The sequence below is a fragment of the Puma concolor genome, chromosome A3 (assembly GCF_028749965.1).
Source record: "Puma concolor isolate L17-30 chromosome A3, mPumCon1.1.hap2, whole genome shotgun sequence".
Taxonomy (NCBI): domain Eukaryota; kingdom Metazoa; phylum Chordata; class Mammalia; order Carnivora; family Felidae; genus Puma; species Puma concolor.
The window spans coordinates 35,828,154-35,842,835 of NC_141669.1; positions in this window are offsets into that span (position 1 = coordinate 35,828,154).

Here is a 14,682-nt window from a genome sequence, read left to right on the forward strand (position 1 = left end):
CCCCTCAACAGCCCCACTCCCTGGTGGCAGGCAGCCCAGAGCCTCTGGAAGCCCGGAGCCCCTTGGCCCTCTCCCCTCCCAGCTGGGTCATGCTCCAGTCCTGGCTAGCCTTTCTAGATTCTGGGGGTTATTTTAGGGAAGCCCTGATCTGGGTCTCATCCTTGAGGAGGCTCCCTTGGGATGGGCCTGGGGGTGTTAAGAGGGCCCCTGCTGTCACCCTGCCGCCAGCCAGGGAGGGCTCTGGGCCCACCGCATGGAGCCCTGAAGGCATGTGAAAGGCCAGAGCCTCATCCTCCCAGAGACTGGGATCACTAACAAACATGCCCTCCTTCCGAGGCCAAGCATGCGCTTCCTGCTGCCCTACGATTGCCTGGCTAGGGCCAGGCCACTCCCTCCCCTGCTCTGGGAGCTGGGATGTCCCACCCCCCCCTCAGCCTGGTAGCCCTGAGGTAGACATCTGTCTGGAGGCTCTCTGGACGTGAGGCTAATGGCCCAGAGGACGCGAACAGAAAGTGCAGCTGTGGACATCACGGCTTCCTGGTGGGGGCTGCTGTGGGCCGCAGGGAGCCTCCTGGGAGCCTTGGCCTCTGAGCTTCCCCAAGCCCCCAGGCTCAGGAGCACGACACACAGAGCCCAGGCCCTGCACTCACCGCGCAAGCAAGCTCCCGAAATTCTCGCAATCCTGGGGTATCCAGCTTGATCAGGCCTGGAGCAGCCCCAGAGCGGATAGCTGCTCGTTAACAGGGCATCTGTTCCCGACCAAAAGGGGTTCTTGGGCAAGTCTCTTCTCTGTGAGCCTGTGTTCTCAGCTACAAGATAGAAGGATCTCAAGACAAAACGGAATGTCTGTAGAGAGCATTTTCTGAACATTTTCTGAAATGCCCCCTCCCCGTCTCGCCCACAAACGCTGTCTCTGACCCTTTCCGGCAGATGCCGGAGGGTGAGATGCTCTGGAATAGCCTGTCTCTAGGCCGACCTAGGACCGGCCTTGGTCCCAGGAATCATCTGGGGAGCGGCTGCGCGGAGGAGCAACGCTGCATTCCGATCCTGGCTTATTTGCTATGTGACCTCATGAAAGTTTCTCAACTTGTCCGAGTCTTGTATTGTCATCTGCAATATGGCGTCCCTGCTGTACCTCACCCAGAGGGTCGTGGGGAAAGTTACGTTGAAATGCTTGTCACAGAGACGGTGCCTGTGTTTGCCGGGAGGACTAGGTAACCTGGGGACGTGGGTGTCGTTCAGAAGGTCAGCTCCGGGGCAGACTTTTGAACTGGAAAGTTCCCGGCTAGGCAGAGAGGTAAGGGTGTGGGCTGGGGCAGGGGCAGATGGGGGCCCAGGGCTGCCTCCAAGACCACCCCCTCCCTCTCTGGGCTGCTGCACCAGCTAGGACTGCTACCTCTTCTCTGTTATTCACCAGTAATTACCCTAAATGCTACATCTGTTGTCATGACAACATATTACCCATCCTTAGGTAAAAGCCCTATTTGCAGGGGAGTCAGGCTCTCTCCAGCTCCCTGGGCTCCATCATCGTCCCTGCAGCACCCCCCCAACCCACCCACCTCAGGGTTCCCCAGCTGTCCCCCTCTCTCCCTCCCTCCCATTTTGTCCTTTCAGAGAGGTCACTCCTGTTTTCGAAATTTCCAGAATTTTCCTGTTACTTTTGTTTTTGGTCTCACTTTGTGACTGTGGGTCTCATCTCTCCTTCCTTCTCCCCTTGTCTTTCCTTTTCCCGGATCCTGAGATTCTTTCTTGGTTTCTGTCTGTCTCCCTCTCTCTGCTTGTCTGTGTGTCTCTCTCCCTCCTTCTCCTCCCCACCCTTGAGTGCAGCAGGGATAGCATGAAGGGGGGGACAGGGGGCCTGCTGGATGGGTCTGCAGGGGCCTCGGGAAGCCTATGGGGCTGTGTGGCCTGGGCATAGGTGAGCCCAGGTTAGGCATGCCCCAAGAACCCCCCAGCCTATAAGGTGTGTGGCCAGAAGGCTTCCAGCTACTTCTGGAAAAGTGTGGGCCAAAGGTGCTGCTTTGGCCCCTTTGCTTACTCCTCCCTGACCTCCACCAACCCCTGCCTTTGGACTGTCCCTCTCTGGAACCCCAGTTCAAATGCTCTCCTGACTGGGGACCTGCACACTTACTGAGTGCCCCCTACACGCTCAGCACCATTGGAAGAATGTCTGTATAAGAAACCTTGCAACAGCTCCAGGAGGTAAGTGGTACTATTGTGTTGTACAGGCCGGGAAGTGAAAGGTCAGAGGAGTCAAGGAAGTTGCTCAAGGCCGCACAGCCGGCCAATGGAGGAGGCTAGACTTGAAATTCCTTTCCATAGCAGTGCTCTTCACCATGGTGCTCCAGTAACACTATTTATGTTCACTACGTGTCAGGTGCTGTGCATTTAGTAACATGTGGAACACATTTAGCCCTCACGGCAACCCTGTAATTTGGGACCGTGAATGTCTATTTTACCAATGAGGGAATCAGGGCACAGAGAGGCTAAGTAACTTTCTCAAGGTCACTCTGTAGTCAGAGGTGTGCCGGCACTTGAACCCAGGTCTTTGTGCCGAGCCTGGGCTCTTAACCCCGAGTGCTGTTGCTACCCTCTTCCTCTCCTAGGGGGAGGGGGCCGCAGAGGAGCAGGACAAGGACATGGGCTTCACATGCATACAAGTCCCTCCTCTCCCCCTCCCCCTGAGCCCCTGTAAAGTTCCCTCCAGGCCCAGCCAGGGATGCTTTGGGGAAGCAGAGGAGGAAGCCGTGTAGGAAGAGGCAGCACCCTCTTTTTTGCTGGGTTCCATGCAAGGGCAGGAGGGAGTTCTAGATGACCAGGAGAGGCCCACAAATCCTATAGGTCCCGTGGGCCTCCCAGGTGACCACAGCACCCCACAGGCACCCCCGGGGCTCTCCCCACTGGACCCAATACCCCAGGACCTTGAGGCGCAGGAAGACTGATGTGGCCGGGAGCCTGAATCAGGCCTGTGAGGCGCCGGCGTCTGCACGCTCTCCTGGCCTGGGCACAGCCCTTCTTGCCCTGTTGTTCCGGTCCCTAGAGAGCGTCTTGGGCCTTGGAACATGCTGTCCCAGAGTGCGGCTGTCGGGATGATGGAAAGGCAGGTTATTTTTAACAGTGGAGACTCACTCCCGGACAGAGCCTCTTCCTCATGGGGGGGAAGAGACCTCGAGGCAGGGTGGGGACCAAAACGTCAGGTGCTTCTGCCTTCTCCTGGCCCTCCCTTCTCTTTCACTCCCCAGCCTGTGAATCTCTGGCTGCCAACCATGAGGGAGGGCCTGGTGGCGGTGGGGCCTCAGAGGTGCCCCCCCCCCACCACTGGAAACCACAGGTCTGGGAGCTGGTCAGAACTGGTGCTAAGCCGGCACTACCCGGAGGCCAGGCCTGCCTCATCCCAGCAGTCCCGGACCCCCTGTCTTTCTGTGCCCCCAAGGGACTTAGCTCATTCTCAAAGTCCCCCAGCTTTCCTCAGCTTGAGCTGGAACCCCTCTATGATGGAGTGTGGGCCCCACGGCGTCCCCGACTTCTTCAGACATCTCAGAGCTCACTCCTACCGGTCCTGACACCCCGTTCATTGGGTCCTACACTGAGCCAGGCGTGTGTTGAACACCTGACCTGGGTTCCTTCTCCCCTGCGAATCATTCATCCGGCTGAGGATGGGTGGAAATGCCTTACTCACTCCCATCTGGCTGCTGAACTTTTCAGTTCTTAGAATGACCCTCTCCCGCCCTCCTGTGTCCCTACTTCGAGGTGTCCTTTTAGGACTTTCAAAGGACATGCCATTACTTCTCACAGAGCATCATATGAGAGCAGCTTGCTGCCTGGAGTGAGTGAGCACCAGGCCAGGGGGCCAGGACTTGGTTTCTGCCCCGCTCTGCCACCACTCCTGTCGGGCGGAATGAGTTCCTCCTCCTGTCTCGGCCTGAGTCTTGTCACTTAGGCCAGGGTGGCGTGGGAGACCCTCCTTACCTGACACCCAGACTGAGTCCACCCTGAGTTCAGGCCCGACCAGCCAGGTCAAGGACATGCTTGCTGGGCGACTGTGACAGTCACAGCGCAACCCCCACTGCCGACCTAGCCCCCTGCAAACCCCTCTCCACTCTGCACTCAGAAGGACCATGGGTACAGCTCAAGGGCCCTTTCTGTGTATGTACATACCACCCAGAGCAAGGTACAGAGCATTCCCTTTACCCCAGAAAGTCTCTTGTCCCCCCTTCCCAGTCAGCGGTCCCCAGGAGAGAACATCATTCTGCTTTACATCACCAGAGATGAGTTTGCCTCCCGGAACTTTCATAGACATGTAACCAAAACACGTGTTCTTTTGTGTCCGGCTTCTCTTGATCAGTATAACATCTGGGCGGGCTGTCCAGGCTGTCTCAATGTTGGTCTAATACTACAGTTTATTGACTCATTCCCTGCCACTGGACATGTGGATGGTTCCCAGTTTTTGGCGACTATGAACAAAGTCAATATAGATGCTCACGGACATGTTTTTGGTGGACACAAAAGACCCATTTCTTTTGGGTGACTACCTAAGAGTAGAACTACTGGGTCATAAGATAGGCGAGGATTTAGCGTTAGTGGGTATACCAATTCCACTTCTCTCAGCCGCGGAAGAGAGTTCCTGCTGCCCCGCGTCCTCGCCAGCACGTTTGGCCAGTCTGTTGGGTGTGTAGTAGTATCTCCTTGTGGTTTTAATTTGCATTTTCCTATTGACTAATGATGTTGAGCATCTTTTCAGGTGCTTGTTGGCTACTTGGATATCTTCTTTTGTTTAAAAAAGAATTTTTTTAACATTTATTTATTTTTGAGAGACAGAGGATGAGCAGGGGAGGGGGAGAGAGAGAGAGAGAGAGAGAGAGAGAGAGAGATACAGACTCCGAAGCAGGCTGCAGTCTCTGAGCTGTCAGCACTGAGCCCAATGCGGGGCTCGAACTCCCGAACTGCAAGACCATGACCTGAGCTGAAGTCGGACGCTCAACCGACTGAGCCACCCAGGCGCCCCTGGATATCTTCTTTGGTGAAGAGTGTGTTCAAGTCTTTTTGCTCATTTAAAAAACTGGGTTGTCTTTTTCTTATCGATTTATAAGGGTTCTTTATGTACTCTGTAAGGATTTTGTCAGAAAATGTATTTTTTTATTGAGATAAAACTCACATAAGATTAACCATCTGAAAGTGTACGATTTAGTGGCGTTAAATACATTGGCAGTGTTGTGTGACCATGCCTCCTGCCACCCCTAGCAACCATGAGTCTACTTTCTGTCTCCATGGATTTACCTATTCTGGATATTTCTTGTATAGGGAATTGTACTATGTGACCCTTTGCATCCGGCATCTTTCGCTTAGCATGTTTTTTCCAGGTTCATCCTTAACTGTAACAGGTATCAGAACTCATTCCTTTTCATGGCTGATTGTTATCCCGTTGAATGGATATACTCCATTTTTTCCTTTATTTTAAAATTTAAATTTTAGTTACCACACGGTGCAATATTGGTTTCAGGAGCAGGATGCAGTGATTCATCACTTACCTACAACCCCCAGTGCTCATCACAAGTGCCCTCCTTAGTACCCATCACCCATCTAGCCCATCTCCCACCCACGTCCCTCTGTCAACCCACAGTTTGTTCTCTATCATTAAGAGTCTCTTGGGTTTTTTTTTTTTCCCCTCTCTTCTCTTGCCTCCTTCCTTCCCATGGGTTCATCTGCTTTGTTTCTTAAATTCCACATATGAGTGAAGTCATATGGCATTTGTCTTTCTCTGATTGACTTAATTCGCTTAGCATAATGCATTCCAGCTCCACTACCCTCATTGCAAATGGCAAGATTTCATTCTTTCTGATGGCTGAGTAATATTCCATCGCGTACCCACCCACCCACACACCACATCTTCTTTATTCAGTCACCAGTCGATGGACCTTTGGGCTCTCTCCATAGTTTGACTATTGTTGACAATGCTGCTATAAACATTGGGGTGCACGTACCCCTTTGAACCTGTATTTTTGTATCTTTTGGGTAAATAGCTCATAATGCGACTGCTGGATCGTAGGGTAGTTCTATTTTTAGTTTCTTGAGGAACCTCCATACTCTTCTCCAGAGCGACTGTACCAGTTTGCGTTCCCACCAGCCGTGCAAGAGGGTTCCCCTTTCTCCACATCCTCGCCCACATCTTTTGTTTCTTGTGTTGTTAGTTTTTGCCACTCTGACAGGTGTGAGGTGGTATCTCATCATGATTTTGACTTGTATTTCCCTGACAAAGAATGGTGTGGAGCATATCACATTTTTTAATCACTCGGCAGGCGAGAGACTTTTGGGTTGTTTCCACCTTTAGACTGTTGTGAATAGTACTCTTATGAACACTTGTGTACCTGTTTTCAGTTCTCCTGGGTATATATCTAGGAGTGGAATTGCTGATTCATATGGTAATTCTATGTTTCTATTTTTGAGGGACTGCCCAACTGTTCTCTAAAGCAGCTTTCCCATGTTACAATCCTACCGGCAGTGTATGAGAGTTCCGTTTCCTCCATATCCTCAACAAGACATTTACTGTTTGTTTTAAAAATTCTGACCACTGTAATGGGTGTAAAGTGGTATCTCGTTGTGGTTTTGATTTGCATTTCCCTGATGATTAGGGACGCTGAACATCTTTACGTGTGCTCATTGGTCATCTATATATCTTTTTTGGAGACATGTCTATTCAGATCTCTTGCCCGTTTTTTTAGTTGGACTATTTATCTTTTTATTATTGATTTGTAAGGTCTCTTTATATATTCTGGAAACTAGATTCTTTTGAAATCTGTAAAGATCTGATTTACAGATACCATTTCTTTTCCTTTTCTTGATGCACAAAAGTTTTTAAAATTTTTTGATGGAGCCCCGTTTGTCTCTACGTGTTCCTTTTGTTGCTTGTGCCTTCGGTGTCGTGTCTAAGAATTCATTGCCAAACCCAAGGTCATGAATATTTTCTTCCAAGAGTTTTATAAGGTTAGCCCTTACATTTACATATTTCGAGTTCATTTTTGTGTATGCTGTGAGGTAGGGGACCACCTTTGTTCTTTGGCAGGTGGATACCTAGTTATCCCCAGGACCATTTGTCAAAAAGATTATTCTTTTCTCATGGAACAATCTTGGCACCCTTGTTGCAGATCAATTAGCTGCAGACATATGGATTTATTTCTGGACTCTCAGTTCTACCCCATTAGTCTATGTGTCTATCCTTATGTCAGTACCACACTGTCTGGATTAGAAAAAGTATTTTTTTTAAGTTTATTTATTTATTTTGAGAGAGAAAGTTCATGCACATAAGCAAAGAGGGGGAGAGAGAGGGAATCCCAAGCAGGCTCTGCACTGCCAGTGCAGAGCCCGATGCGGGACTCAAACCTACCAACTGTGAGATCATGACTCGAGCTGAAATTGAGAGCCAGATGCTTAATTGGCTGAGCCACCCAGGGGTCCCTGTAAAAGTACTTTTGTTCCATCTCCCTTTCTCTCTGTTCCTTCCTCACTCATGCTCTGTCTCTGTCTCAAAAATAAATAAACATTAAAATATATATATATATATATATATATATATATATATATATATATATAAAAGGGGGGGCACCTGGGTGGCTCAGTCGGTTGAGTGTCCAACTTCAGCTCAGGTCATGATCTCGCGTTTGAAGAGTTCGAGCCCCGTGTCGGGCTCTGTACTGACGGCTCAGAGCCTGGAGCCTGCTTCGGATTCTGTATCTCCCTCTCTCTCTGTCCCTTCCTCGCTCATGCTCTGTCTCTCTCTGTCTCAAAAATAAATAAACATTAAAAACAAAAGGTACTTTTGTTCCCTGAAGAAGACAGGCTTGTCTTCTTTGCGCTTGCTGTTCCCTTTGCCTAGAATGTTCTTCCCTTCAGTGTTATGTGCCTCCTTTTTATCATGAAGATCTTCTGGAAATGTTTCCTTAGAGAGGCTTCCCTTTGTCACTCTTCACCACAGGCTGTGTTTTATTTTCCTCATAGTACTTAATTGTGTTTGAATTTGTAAACTCCATGAGAACAGAGTCTTCTCTCCTAGGTATGGGACATAAGGTGCCTGCACACAACAGGCACTTAAAATATTATTGAATGGACAGTTTATGTTCCCTAGCCTGGAACGCCCTTCCCTACCTCTGCCCTGATTTCAGTGCTCCGTATCTTTTAATATCCCATCCGAGTGCCACTTGTAGCTTTCCCAGACTGCCTTTGTTGATGGTGCTGTTGGTGCCTCTTTGTCATGGGGAAGGTTGGGCAAACCAGTCTCCTGCATTGATGGGATGCTCCCTGAGGGTAGGGCCTCACCTCTGCCTCCCCACCCATACCCCATAGCTCATATAGAGGACCCTTGCTGCGGACAGGCTCTTAGTCTCGACCCTGTCTGAGTATAGAGGACTGGAGTGAAGGCAAATTTGGGTGAGGGGCTCTTACCCAAGCTTGGTGACCATGCGTAGAAGGATTTAAGCCAAAAAGCAGAGTCAAAGATGATTTCAGAGCTTTTGGCCCCCGTGTCTAGGATGATCACCATTCTCAGGTCAGAAATGTGGAACTTAAGTGGGGGACCTGGTGTGGAAACCAACAATGAGTTCAGCTTTCCAGAAGTTGACTTGGAGGCAAAGCGGACAGACCGTTCCTGGAGGTTGCCAGGATCGCGGGCAATCGAAGTGGGAGGTGACAGAGCTGGCCCTCGAGGACCATGAGCCCTGGTGTGGTCTGTACTGGAGGCATGGGATCCCCACAACCGTGCAAGATAGGCTACGTTGGTCCATTTACATTACAGGAAGCTAACGTTCAGAGAGGTGAAGCCACCTGCCCAGGGGCACGCCGCATCCAATAAGGGGGCCAGAATGACACCCACGTCTCTGATTCCAAATGCTGCCTGTCCCGGCAAGGCAAGTGCTATGGGGTTACATCTTCCAGAGAATTGCCCTGGACCTCTGTTCCCCGGGTGCATCAGTTAAAGGCAGAGACGAGGTGGGACGAGGCTCAGATACGGAGGAGGTGGTGAGCCATAACTTCAGGCAACTGTAGCTGTCGGTGAAGGAATTCGAATATGAGGAATTTTCATTTGGGCTCAGGCCTGAAGACGAGACCTCCTTATACCAAGCTGCTGAGGTGAGTAGAGATCGTAAGACAGCACTGGGCCTCCCTTTGGCCTTTTCATACTTCTTTCGTGTCCTCTTCTGAAGTCCCACCCAGCTAACCCTTCCACCCTTCCAGGGACAGAGGGCACTCAGGGCCCATCTATAGGTGAGCCTCTCACTGCCAGCTTCCCCTGCTTCCCATCCGAGGTCCTCGCTGGCTGCTTCTGCCAGTGGAAGGCACACATCTGGTTTCCCGGTGTTCCTGGGCCACCAAGGAGGCATGTGGGCGTGGAGGTAATAACATCCTTGGCTCCATGGGGAACTGCCCACTGCGTGCAGCTCCTTTAGGGGCTGTTTTCCTTGAAGTTATTCCTGCCTTCCCTTTGCTTCTGTCCACTGGGATGGAGCCCTAAGGCCACCCATCAGCTGATGTCACCCTCCCAGATCTGAGGGGCAGCTTGCGTCCACAGGACGGATGGGACAGGGCCAGGAGGGGGGTAAACGTAGCACTTCTGGCTCTGGCCCCTGCTGCCGTGTGACCTCCGGCAAGCTCCCTGCCCTCTCTGGGCAGCAGCCCGTCGTCTGTGGATCTGGGAAGGACGGTGCTCACAAGCTGATTCATGGTGAGGTGAGGTGACGCGAGTGGAGTGTGAGAACAGGCCTGCCCGTGGCCAGCACTGGGGAACTGGGATGGTGGTTATGGCCGCCACTGTGGTTAGCTGGGAGGCCGTGAGGGAGGGTGAGGACAAGGGAGGGGAAGAGCCAGTAGCTGTGGTCAGGGGCAGGGGGCCTTCCACCACTCTGTGAGAACGCTGGGGTGGGGGCTGTGGAGAGGAGAGGGTCTAGAGGGGACAAAAAAGGCAAGGTGTTGTCACCAGGCTGCGTAGGGACAAGAAGGGGTCTGAGGAGGTTTACAGGGGCTGGAAACACCTGTCCTCCTCAGGCAATGAAGAGCCAAGATCCAGGGCCCGATGATTTACCTGCCCCACCAAGGCTTCCTCCTGGGGAGGGACACCCCCAGCCTCCCCAGCGGCCCCACCGTACCCACCCCCTTGGGTCTCGCTGCAAGGCCCTGTCCTAATGAGGCTTCTGGGAGATGGTTTCCCCGCAGGGCACACTCGATCTAGGTTAATGGCTCCTCCCTGGGCCTGAGTGATGTGCGGGCGCCTGCAATGAACAAAACGTGGTTATCGGTCCCTCTGTCCTTGCCAGCTCCCAGACACTCACAATAGAATTACAGCCACATGTCCGCCCTCCCAGAGCAAGGGCAGCCTTCCCTTAGCTGTCCTTTGGGGTGGGGCTAGGGCGTCCTGCTTAGGGCTCCTGCAGAGATCCTGTGGCCGGGCTTCCAGAATGGGCTGGGATAGAGGAGGATGAACACCGGAGTGGGGGTCCAGAGACTCAACTGTGGGTCACCATGGATCCTGGGCCGTTCACATGACTTCTTGGACTTGTTTCCTTTACCTCCCACCCCTGCCCCTCCCCTCCTACCCAGGCCGTCTTATCTCTTTAGAATCCAGACTTACCCATGGCACTTTCCTGCCTAAAGCCTGTCAGTGGCTCCTCGCTGCCTGGGGATGAAGTCCAGACACCGTGGCTGGTGCTATAGACCTTCACATTTAGCCTGCAGCCCTCTGAGGGCTAGTCCTTCCCCACCCTTGCATTTGAGCCATGCCAGTTCCTTACCTTGGAGCCAAGGTGCCCGGTTCTTCCAGAATGTGTGGGAGGCAGCAGACTATGGCTAAAGACACAGGTTCAGGGTCAATTGCTCAGGGATCAGTCGTTCAGTATCCCTGATGTCCTTGGGTTTCTCTTCTTCCTGAGCACCCAATAGACCACATTTCCTACCCCCTTTCACCCAGGCATGGATAGGGCCAATGGGAAGGGGGCAGAAGTGACACATGCCACTTCTACTTGGCCCAGAAAAGTCTCCCCTGTGCAGTTGCCAGCTCAGTTTCCACCCCGCAGCAACCTCAAAGGCCAATGGCCTAAACCTAGTGGTCCCAGAGGATGAACGGAGCCTGGGTCTCTGAGTCACAGCTTGGAGGCGGGTGCCTGACTCACACAGGACTATGAGGTGAGCAAGGAAATCAATTTGTGCTAAGCCACAGAGATTTGGGGGTTCTTTGTTATGGCAGTTCACCTACCCTAACGTACAAAAATCTTAGAGGAGTAACTGTGGGCGGGCCATTAGCAAACCACTCGGTTTTCTCATCTGTGAAATGACACAAGAATACCTACCCTGCAAAATTAGGCACTGAGATAGCGGCGGGCACTTAGTAGGGTCTCAGGAATTGAAGCCACTTGACATCATCACTAAGCCTTTGCACGTGCCATTCCTGTTGGCCTTTGCTCCCCAGCCTTCGCCACTCCGGGCCTCGCTGCTCTGGGAGGCTCTCTGAGCCCCTGTCGTGATGGCTCTCATGCCTGGGCTTGGCAGCCAGCCCGAGGACACATTCTGCTGGCCTCCTTCCCCACCGCACTATTCTTGGTTGTCTCTCTGTCTGTCCATCTCCAGACTGGGCATGCCAGCAGCCTGTGCAGAGCCTGTCACAAAGCAGGCCCACAAATGGCTTTTTTGTTTGTAAGATGGGGCTTGTCCTGCCCGTCTCTCAGGCTAGGGGCTGAGTCTGGAAGGTGAACGAGGCCCCGCGTGGCAAACTGCTTCAGAAAACGGAAAAGCCTGTCCAGGACTTTTGGGGGTCGGTTCCTGGGCCCAGAGCACCCCCTGTCTCTTGCCTTGGCCCCACTCCCAGGAGCCCTATCCCCTGAAGTTCCTCTGTTTGCCTTGGCTCGCTCTGTCTCTGAGACCTGAGGACAGCAGTTGCCCAGGTGGCTGGCCCCAACCAGAGCTCAGGTGAGACCTGTACCTGGGACAAGAGCCACGCCCCAGACCCTGACGGCTGCTGGCCAGAGGTGGTTGAGGACAGGTGAGTTTGACCAGAGCCTGGTCAACCATGCCAGCTGCTGGATCCTCCCTCATTTCCTCATCTCCTCTGTCCTTCCTCCCAGGTGCAGGGGGTCAGGAGTGTGGGTTTTTCTTTGGCTCAGGTAAGGTGGTGTGGCCAGCCTCCTTTGTCCCTGTGACATGGATGCGGGGGTAAGGGCCCCGAAGGCCTGCAGGGAGCCACCCACAGGAAGCATGGGGCAGGGGAGGAGGGGGTGGGAAGGCACTGAGGTGAGGAAAGCCTGGGCCCACTGGGCCCACGGAAGGATGGGAAGGGAGCTGTGCTGAGCTCGCTGGGCCAGACCTGGTGCAGCCAGAGGAGAGGCCCAGCCAGCCCCTGCCACCGCTGCCCCAGCTTTCAGAGAAGAAGAGCCCTGCCTCGGGCAGTGGGGCATGGGCTGGACCATGAGGGGACATCTCCCTCCCAGATTTCCTCCTCACTCCTCCACTGATGTTTTGGCCCTAGATAGTGCCAGAGCAGAGGGGCAAGATGCGGAATGAGCCACCAAAGTCTTTGTCCAGGAGACATTTCCAGTTTGGCACGAGGCAATGATTCCCCCCAGAGGGAGCCCCAGTTTCTCCTGGGGGGCTAATCCAGCCAAGTGAGGATGCTCCTCCTGGACCTCCCCACAGTCCCTGGCAGCTGCCCCCCGGGGGACCCCTGCCCATCAGGGACCCCGACTTCGAGGCAGCCTGGGGAGTAGCTGCTTGGCTTCCTTGTCACTGAGTCAGCCTGCCCCATGAGGCAACTGCAGCCTACGGGTCACCTGTGCAACACACACTACACACGGAGAAACTGATTTCCACCTCGTAGGTCATACAGGCACCGTGGTGGTGACGTTTGGTGGGTTTCTCAGTAGAAGTGGGACACGTGCTCTATCTCACGGCTTCTCCCTGATGCTCCAGCTCCAGTCTGTCCCTGTTGCACTCTGGGAACGTTTACGTGGTCCTGGCCTCCTGTCCTCACTCAGCCCTGTCCCCGCTTTGCACCAAATGTCACAGCAGCAGCCTTTCCCATGTTTATTGGGATTTTTAGGCCCCGTTTTAAATGGCACAACTGCTGTTTATGTAACTGTTCTATTGTGGTTGGGAGCTTAGGTGGCTTCTGGTTTTTCAGCTCTACAGAGAATGCTGCACGGAACATTTTTGAGCAATAGTGCTTTCTCCTGCCCGAGGATGGCTCTCCAGGCGAGATTTCCAGAACTGGGGCTGCTGGCTCAAAGGGCTGCCACATTTTGAGTCATTACACATCAGGGGTGAAAAGGCGCTCAGATGTCACCTGGTCCCCCCACTCTGGAGATGAGGAGACAAGCTCCAGAGAGGGGAGATGGCCTGGTTAAGGTGACCGGCACATCTGTGGTGCTGCTGGGGACTAGACCCAGAACCTTCTGCCCCTTCCTCTCCTGGAAAAGGGGACTGAGCTACTGCGGGTGCCCCTCCAAGGAGATCTAAAACGAATCTTTACTGAGATATAGTTCATACACAATTCTCCCTCTTTGTTGAGATAGACTTTATAATGTACCATATAATCCACCCGTTTAAAGTACACACTTCAGTGGCTTTCAGTATATGCATGGGCTATGCAGCCATCACCACCATCAACATTAGAACATTTCTGTCACCCCCCAAAAGAAACCCTGTACCCTTTATCCATCACCTCTCAACCTTTGGCTCTGCTTCCTACCCCCAGTTCCTGGCAACCACCGGTCGCTTTTCTGTCTCTATGGATGTTCCCATTCTAGGGATTTCATGTAGATGGAATCGTACAATATGTGGCCTTTTATGACCGGCGTCTTTCACTTAGCGTAGCGTTTTCAGGGTTCCTCCTGTTGTCGGATGTATCCGTGCTTCATTTCTCTTTAAGGCCAAATGATCCTTGCTGGCATAAATATACAATTTGTTTATCGGCCCATCAGTGGATGAACATTTGGGTTGTTTCAACCGTTTGGCGGCCTGGAGCCTGCCTGGCCCTTGGGGGAGGGCTTCCGCTCCCCAGTGCTGGCCCACTTCCCTCTCCGCTCACGAAGCTCCACCTCCAATGAACCTTTCCCTCGCAGCCTGCAGGGAAGTGCTAGGAAGCCAGCCGCCCTCCTGGGTCCATTTCCCTGGAGTGTGGGTGGAGGGCAGGGGGCGGAAGGAAGTGCCTCCGGGAAAGGTACAGGACCAGTCCGGGACTCACCTGGAGGACCTCAGGCCAGTGATCTGGGGGCAGCTGCCCCATAACATGCAGGATCCAGCACCCAGTATGGATTAATTTGTCCATCCGTTTACTCATTCACTCACTCACTCATTCATTCATTTCCCAGGATGAACATGCCCTGATACCGGGCCCTGTGCCGGAATGAGGCCCTCGAAAAGCCATGGTCTGGTGGGGACAGAGGCCAGTGCCAAACCCTGGTGACACTGGGTGATGCCGCTGGAACCCAGGGTGGCTCAGGGCCATGGCCCAGACAGGAGGGAGACCAAACCACAGGAGGGAAAGAGGATATTGGTCTCTCCTTGGGTATTTATATAGTCGCAATGAATAATCTGACTTCATTGTAAGATTAAAAAAAAAACAATTCCATTTACAATGGTATCAAAGAACAGAACGCTGACGAACAAATGTAACAAAAGAAGTGAAAAACATACTCTGGAAACCACAGA